The sequence below is a fragment of the Aulonocara sp. 'chitande type north' Nkhata Bay genome, linkage group LG10 (genome assembly GCF_057382095.1).
Source record: "Aulonocara sp. 'chitande type north' Nkhata Bay isolate Kocher_YH1m ecotype deep benthic linkage group LG10, A_spYH_male_GT1.1, whole genome shotgun sequence".
Lineage (NCBI taxonomy): Eukaryota > Metazoa > Chordata > Actinopteri > Cichliformes > Cichlidae > Aulonocara > Aulonocara sp. 'chitande type north' Nkhata Bay.
This window is the reverse complement of record NC_141353.1, coordinates 8,364,719-8,373,639: the sequence shown is the minus strand read 5'-3', so window position 1 is coordinate 8,373,639 and position 8,921 is coordinate 8,364,719.

Sequence of the window (8,921 nt, the reverse complement as noted above, 5' to 3'; positions counted from 1 at the left end):
TTGGTTTTTTTCAATGACATTTGTGTTGGCTGTGTCAGTTGCAGGCAAACATTTATCATTATTTTAAATCTATTTTTATGTTTTAGGATTTTGTAAACTGCCTTTTTTTATGTTTTTATGTTTTACGATTTTGTAAAGTTTACAAAATCCTAAAACATAAAACCATTTTAAAAAAAGGCAGTTTACAATGTAAACTGCCTTTTTTAAATGTTAGATATTAGGAAATAGCTTAAAATTAGTGCATATTTAACTTGTTACACTGCCTTAATGTTGCCTGCATGGGATTTCCTCATCAGCATATGACTGTACCCTGGATGATGATATGTGAGGAGCTTGAACTTGGTTCGCTAACAGAAACTAATTTAGCTAGCTTAGCACACATGTCTTGTGGCAAGATGTATGCACCTAAATGCTTTAAGTCATTGGCTGTTCTGCCAAATTGCCACCAAGCTGCAACTTTGTGAGCTGACTGTTTGGCGATTTTTGTGTTTTAGACAACAAAAAGAAAAGAAAAAGATCTACGGATTCAGGCTTTTCCTTACCTGTGGTAGTGGCATAGAATGACGTCACTGACATTGGTTTAATATGAAAACAAACTTTGTCAAACCAAAAAAAAACCAAAAAAAGAAGAAGTGAGTCGGCGTGTCATCTTTACCGAGCACCATACATGTTTTGCACACAAAAAAACAAGTATTGCCGAACAAAAGATAAATGTCCTTTTTTTTCCTACTTTCGCCGGCTGGTCGTTTGGCGTAAGACGTAAGAAGTGGCGCTTTCAATCTGAGCGCCCGAGTTCGAATCCCTCACGGACTCGCTGCCACGACCATTGCTTGGGGGGCGGGGAGAAGCCAAGTCGCTTCTCCCTTTTCCTGCTCTTGCCAACTCCTCCGCCTGCTCTCTTATTTCCTTTTATTACCGCAAAATACCCATGCTTGTCAGCTCTTCATTCCTCAACTATTTGCTGCTTATTACTCCACCTTCCACAACTTGCAACTTTCTCTCTTCAGGCTACCAACTCTGCCTTCATTTTTTCACACTGTCTCCGACACTTTTACATCAAATTATTACCACCTAATAAGCACAGTGACAGAGGGACCCCAGGCTTTTTTCCGTAAGTTACATGTGTTTGTGTCCGTAACTACCGTCCTTAGCTAGGTCCTCAAATCTAGGCAGCTAAGATGACAACTGGGCTCTTCGGGGAAACTTGTTTTGTAAAGTTGCTTTAGCTAATCCGTAGAGGCCAATGAATTGACCGTGACTAAAGAAATGATGAGAAAAGCACTGGGTTGCTGTTGTTGCTCTCCGGTCACTGATGCTAGCTAAGAGGATGTAATAAAGGCAAGGTAGCAGAGATGAAAAAGGAGTGGTTGTTGATAAATAAGTGGAGAAAAAGGTGGGCAGGGAAAAAAAGCAGGTGTGAGTGTGTGAAATGTGAGTATTTGAGTGTAAAAATGTGTGGTCTCCTGCGAAAGGCTGGGTGCCCGATGTGCACCTTGCGCTCTTTAAATACAAGGATATTCCACGTTCTGCTATGTGGTGGGCTAGCAGGTTCATAACATAGAGGCTCAGGTTCGAGCCCTCGGCTCACCTGCCTCTCTATGTTTATCTGCTAGGGGGAGGTCCAGGCAGGGGATCTTGGAGTGAAAATTCCGAGGGATGAACCTTGTTCAGCCTGGACTTCCCCTGATTTTGATTTTTCTCTGTTTTTTCTTTTACCTGCCAGCAACAAACAGCCCAGCCTGATTTATGGGACCTCCTTCTTGTCATGGCTACCAAGGACCACTCTTCTTCTGCCAACAAGTCATTGCCTGACAAATAATTATTTCCTATGTTTCCCTATGGGGTTTTTTAATCTCCAATATCTTTACATATCTTGCTAGATAGACTTCCCTCAACAGGGTTTACAAACGCCTTATCCTCTTTGTCCACTTCAAATAACTTTAAACAACTATTCTTAGATTTCTTGCAACATCTGCTGTCCTCTTGCACAGATTACGCTTTTTAAAAAACTAACAAACACTTTTTTTTAACGTCAACCCATTGTTGGAACTAGATAAATAAAGCATATATAAAAGTCACTACCAAAAACTCATTGCAGCTTCGACCTTGTTATAGGAATGTTGTTTGTGGCTCAAGATGACTTGATTTCATCCATGAAGGATACATTTGATATATGTTTTCACATATTATAGACCAACAAGTTATTATAGCAGTTTAAATACGAGCGATCGGAAGCATGTGCTGATCAGCTTCAGTTTCTTCTCTGAAGTTGCTCTATTTCTCTTCAGGTTTCTCTCAGACCAAGATTGAATGTGATGACAAGGGTGATGGATGGTGTGACATGTGCTGCTGGCCCACAGAACCAGGTGAGTATGCTGTCCATGTGCTCTGCAACAATGAGGACATCCAACACTCTCAGTTAAGATTAGTTTTCATGATTGTTGCCTCAAGACCTGAGATCATGGTGGTGGGCTTGTGATGGACACACTTTTCATGGCTGAAAGCTCTCCTGTAGAGGCTAAGCCCTCTCGATCAACAACACACCTGCCGCTAACTACGTGTGTCTACCTTAAATATCTTTACAAACTCAAAATGTGACCTCTAGCACCAAACGCTTGCTGCAGTTCTTGGTGTCAGAGGTGACACACAAGGTATCGGGTTTTAGGTGCAATTACTTTTTCATATAGGACCAAGTATGTTTGGATAGCTTTTTCCCCTTGAAAACTGCCGTTTAATATTACACATTCTTGTCTAATATTATAAATGTATTGATCTGAAACGTGTAAGTGTGACAAATATGGAATAAGATACGAAATCAGAAAGGAGGCAAATATTTTTTCACAGCGCTAAGTCTGTAAATGATCTTCTTTGGCTGTAGTAGATCTTTGACTTGTTCCTTTTTTAATTGTTTGTTTAAAATTGTTTTCTCTAGGTTAAGGCGTACGGTCCAGGCCTTCAGAGCAGTGGTCTGGCTGTTGGAAAACCCACTGAATTCACAGTTGATGCCAAGCAAGGAGGAAAAGCTCCTCTGAAAATTATAGCCCAGGTATATCTGGCTTTGTATATGACCACAAATATGTTAAATATATTGCATGTACCGTATTTTTCAGAGTATGAGTCGCACTTAAAATCCCTTTAATTTGTGCGCCTTATGTATGAATTCTGGTTGTGCTTACTGACCTTGAACCGATTTTATGTAATACACGGCGCTCAAAAATCTGTCAAAAAATGTTTTAGTACGACTTTGGTAAGCTACGAAGTCGCACCGCTTGATGGATTGTCGGAGCATCATGGTTACGTAGTCAGCAGCCTCGCGGAGTGATACGCGCTGCGCTTCAACATAAATATTACTGTATTGTGTGTGGATAAGGACCCCAAAATGGCACCTGTTAAGAGACATGCTTACGAAGCGGATTTCAAACTCAAGGCTGTCAGTCACGCAGTAGAACATGAGAATAGAGCAGCTGCGAGAGATTTCAACATTAATGAATCAATGGTACGGAAGTAGAGGAAGCTAGAAGAAAGAGTTGAGTAAAGTTTGACTTATCTGACTGTTTTGTTTCGCTTAATGCGTTTTATAATCCAGTACGCCTCATGTATAAAACCAGACCTGTTCATCAACAGTGCGCCTTATGGTCCGAAAACTACGGTGTGTTAAATCTGATTGAACTAATCCCTTGTCTTCTGCACAGGATGGTGAAGTCAATTCTGTGGATGTCCAGGTTAAGGATAATGGCAACAGCACATACACCTGCACCTACACCCCACGTAAGCCTGTGAAGCACACTGTGATGGTCTCCTGGGGAGACTGAGAGTCCATTCAGGGTGAGTATGCACTCACTTTCACTCTTGCATGCAGGGTTTGCCTTTTCTTCTCACTGAAAAGTCTCTTGAGTTTTGGTGTTTGTGCCCACAGATGAATATCGGAGCAGGCTGTCATCCAAACAAGGTGAAGGTCTCTGACCCTGGAGTGGCAAATACGGGCCTCCAAGCCTTCCAGCCAACATACTTCACTGTTGACTGCTCAGAGTCTGGTCAAGGTAAAGCTCCATAAAACTGTGTGTGTGAGAGTAAAGAGCGCAAACATATGCTCATGTCAAAGAAATATTCCAAACAACCGATATTACAGGGAACTTATTTAACCCACCTGCTGTTTGAGGCTAAAAATGACTGTAGAGCATTACCTGCAAAGGTAACATGCTAACACAGCCTTTGTCCTCTGCCATCAGGACAAAGGCTGTTTGCGTTTAGGCTATTCCAATGACATCCTTCAGGGTCAAAGTGGATCCTTCTCAAGGCAGAGGGACCAGGACTCAGCCGCAGTGGTAAGAATACCTGTACTGCCTCACAAAGTCAGAGAGTGCTAACAAAAAACAGTCCGTTTATTTAGTTTATTGGTCTATAATACGGTCTGAATGTTTTCCGTCATACTACATGGAACAACTCTTCATAACACTTTTATGAAAATGTTTGACGAAATTGACAAGATCAAAATTCAAATCACAATGGCAAGGATTTAAAAACAAGAATAAACATGAATAAACAGGGTTGTAGTTGGTACGCGAATGTAAACAGGTCCTTTTGAGCTGTCATTTGAACTGCGTACCAGTCAAAGCAGTAGTAGCAGCAGGCTGTGAATGACTTTGAAATCATCAGCAACCACACCAACACACACTGTTAAATATACACCTGTGCAACAGGCGAGAGAAGAAATGCTCACACATGCGGGCGTGGATTGTAGTTACTTTGTAGTTACTTTGTATTATGTGGGTTCTTATAAGACAAGGAAGCGTTCTTCTGGCTGTTATGCATCATATTAAATGGGAGAATGTGGATCGCTTCCCTTTCCCGTGACAGGGTCCCCTGGGAGTTGCGTGACCTACGGTGGAGATCACATTCCCAAGAGCCCTTTCAGTGGCAGCGTGGCAGCCATGCTGGACCTTAGCAAGGTCAAGGTGACAGGCCTGGGAGACAGTATGTACCTCTGTCATTGTTCTTGTACATCCACACCTTCTGACACCAAGCCTCAGGCTACATAAAGCCTAGTGATAACCTATGAAACCATCATTTGCTTTTAAATGTTTGTCTAAGCATGAATGTTTTTACGATGGCTTTCCCCCCCACCTTGTACAGTTGCCAGTATATTGATGTTTTCATTTAATTTTTTAAAATGAATCTAAGCTTTTCGAGCAGATCAGAGGTGTCAGTGTATTTTCTTTGGTCTCTGTTCTGCAGAGATAGCTGTTGGCAAAGACCAGCTCGTGCTGGTGTTTGTTTCTTCCTCCCCATTATCACCACAGCTTTATTCAAAGAAGGTGATCTGATCTTTTGGCTCGTCTGTCCAATAGTGTAGATTTCTGGTGAGTATCAGCTGCGCTGGGTATGTAAATCGGGCCATCCAGCTGCGGTACTGATCCGACGCCACTTGTGCCAAAAATCCGGACAAATGTCGTTTGATCATGGAGCAAATCTGAGCCAAATAGACTGATCATTTTTTTCACATGGCGTCTCATCAGAGGAAACTTTTCCTTTTCCAAGTTCCTGTAGAACTGTCAGAAAAATCCTGGAAGCGCTGTCTGAATTCTGTTTCGAGACATGTAATCACAGACACATATTTCCCTTTTTTAGCAGAAAGGTTGGCCTGTGGATAAGCAGTTCTGATCTTGGACAGTGTGGGGAACTGCACAACGTTGAAGTTGTGCAGTTGTGTCTTAAAGAGATTGACCTTCACACAAAATGCTTTCATGTGCGCATAAAGTTGTGGTACAAGCTGCTCTTTCCCTCGTAGGCTCTTGTTCAGGGTGGTTAAATGATCAGCAAGATCAACTAAAAATGCAAGGTCTGCCAACCATAGAGGGTCATTCAGCTCATGAAGAGGTCGGTCCTTCTCTTTCAAAAATGGTCAATTTCTGATCTCAGGGAGTAAAGACGCTTCAGCACGGCGCCGCGGCTTAGCCAGCGCGCCTCCGAGTGGTAGAGTAGATCCCCATATTCAGCATCCACTTCAGAAAGGAAAGCCTGAAATTCTCTGTGCTACAGTCCTCTTGCTCGAATTATGTTGACACTTTTTACAATAGTGTTCATTACATCTCCAAGATTGACTGTCTTGGCACAAAGGGCTTCTTGGTGAACAGTACGGTGCATTTTAACAGCCTCACCTCCAGCCTCCTTTCACCTCAGCGCACATCATAGACGCCATTCCTTTGTGTGCACCTGCCATAGCTGGAGCCCCGTCTGTTGTATCTGCACACAGCTTGTCCCATTTAAGTCCCATTTTGTCAGTTGAGTCTGACACAGCTTCAAAGTATCCATACCCGTTGTTGTGCCTTTAGACTCTTAAGATCGAGCAGCTCCTCTCATATACCTCACACGTCTTGCGATGATAGATAGCTATTGGAGCCTTTTCCTGGACTTTTTGAAGACAAAAATACTGTTGCTGACCCTGCAGGACAGCTACTATTTACTTTACTTTCTGCTCTCGCTCAGCACCAGTGTAGGATGCATAGGACCTGATGTTTGGTTTCATAATGACGTCGTACATTATACTCTTTCATAACTGCCACAGTTTCAGTGCAGATAAAACAGACACTTCCCCTTGAATTCTTTGAAGAAATATTCACTCTCCCACCGTGTCTGAAATTTTTCTGCACTCACTTTCTACCTTATTGTCCTTTTTGGTGGAGCAACTGCCTTGATCAACAGTAGCTTCCCCTGGTGTTAAAACTAAGAAGTGCAATACACTCAAGCAAAAGTTGAAGTGCGGGCCATATTCTATTCTATTTATAAAATTTCTTGCGGGCCAATTAAAAATGGGCCGCGGGCCGTAGTTTGGACACCCCTGCTATAGACATTAGCACACACTCCAACAGGTTTTCATCCTCTAGAGTCACTTGGATGACACTGAAAAACACTACGGTCCAGATAAACTCCGTGTATATAGCGTATTATCTTACAAAAAATACAAACAAATATAAAATAAGTATTTTATTTTCTAAATGTAATGCTTCCTTTTAGGAGGAAGGTGGAGGAGCAGCTCCAGCAGAGCAACACCAGAGGTGTGTGGAGAGGACTGAACACCATCACTGGACGGAGCACTGTGAGCGGAGGGGGTCCAGAGTCTGGAGACCAGGTTCTGGCTAACAGACTGAACCAGTTGTTTAACAGGTTTGATTCAGTAGCACTTCCCTCCCCCATCCACCAGAGCTCGTCACACCCTCTCTGCAACCCCCCATAGCACCCGGGGACATGAAATGCACCTCACCTGTCCCCGTTTTCCTTTTCCTTCAACCACTCTACTGGGTCCAAGTCGTCTCCACCTGCTACGGCGGCTGAGATCCTTTGGGTGAACAGGATGCTCCTAAGGACATTTTATGACACTGTGGTGGCGTCTGCTATTTTCTGTGCTGTGGTCTGCTGGAGTGGTGGAATGGCAGAGAGGGACAGGGGGAAAACTCAACAAGCTGGTCAGGAGGGCCAGCTCTGTCCTGGACTGTCCGCTGAAGTCCATCGAGCAGGTTGGGGAGGAGAGGATGTTGTCTAAGCTAACATCCATCATGGACAACACCTCCCACCCCCTGCATGAGACTGTACGAGCACTGAGCAGCTCCTTCAGCAGTGGACTTTACGCCCACAGTGTAGAGAAAGTGAAACAAATAGAAGTCCCCGTTGATGCTTTTTATTTTCCATTGATATTGACAGCCTCTATACAAATATAGACATTAGAGAGGGAATCAACTCCATAAGGAGAATCTTTCAAAAATATCCAGATAAGAGAAGACCAGATAAAGAACTGTTACAATTATTGGAAATAAACCTCATGAGGAATGATTTTGAGTTCAACGGGGAATTCTATTTCAGATTAAGGGTACGGCAATGGGGGAAAACTTTGCCCCAGCCTATGCCAACATCTTCATGGCAGAGTGGGAGACCTCTGCATTGGAGAAATGTGTTAAAAAGCCATTATATTATTATCGATTCTTGGATGATACCTGGGGGATTTGGCAACATCCTGAGCGAGACTTTGAGGTGTTTTTGAGGACTCTTAATGACCATAATGCTTCCATCAAACTGAAATCCACCATTAATAAATCCTCAATTGATTTTTTAGACACAACTACATTTAAGGGCCCAAATTTCCCGAATCACCACAAATTAGATGTTAAAGTCTTTTTCAAACCTACAGATACACATGCCTTACTGTTCAGAACAAGTTTTCACCCAAAACACACATTTGCAGGATAATTAAATCCCAATTACTGAGATTTCACAGGATCTGCACTCAACAGAGTGATTTGGGGGAAGCAGTCAAGATTTTATTCTCAGCTCTCTCCACCTAGGGTGTACTGTTGGTCCTTTTTAAGAAAATGTTTCAATTCATTCTTGCAGACCAAGCCAATTGATGTTTCTCCCCTCATCCCAGTGGTGATCACATATTCTCCCTCCACCTGCAAATTGGTCAGAGTTATCAAGAGCAACTTTCAAAGGTTCACTCAGGACACACATATGCTTCAGGATCACAAGGCAATTGCAGCCTTCAGGAGGAACAAAAACCTGGGTGATCTCCTTGTAAAGGCTAAAATCTCACCTCTCTCTGAGCCTAAGCGCAGAGATCAGGGCAATTTTTCCAGCAGCACAAGTGGGTGGGCAGTTATTCCAATGGTAATGTTTTTCTATCACTGTGCAAAGGGACTCCAAGATCTAAAAACTGTGTATATTTGATCACTTGTAGGAACTGTGGAATCCAATATGTGGGAGAAACAGGAAATACACTTTTGGTTAGATTCACAGTTTTTGCCTTGTTGGGAGCTTTTAAGGACCAGCCTTGAATTTTACACATTTGATAAGTGAAGACTGGATGCTTAGTGACGAGCTGGGATAATCTGGACAGAATCTGCAGCCTGCATCTCCAAATCAGAAATGGC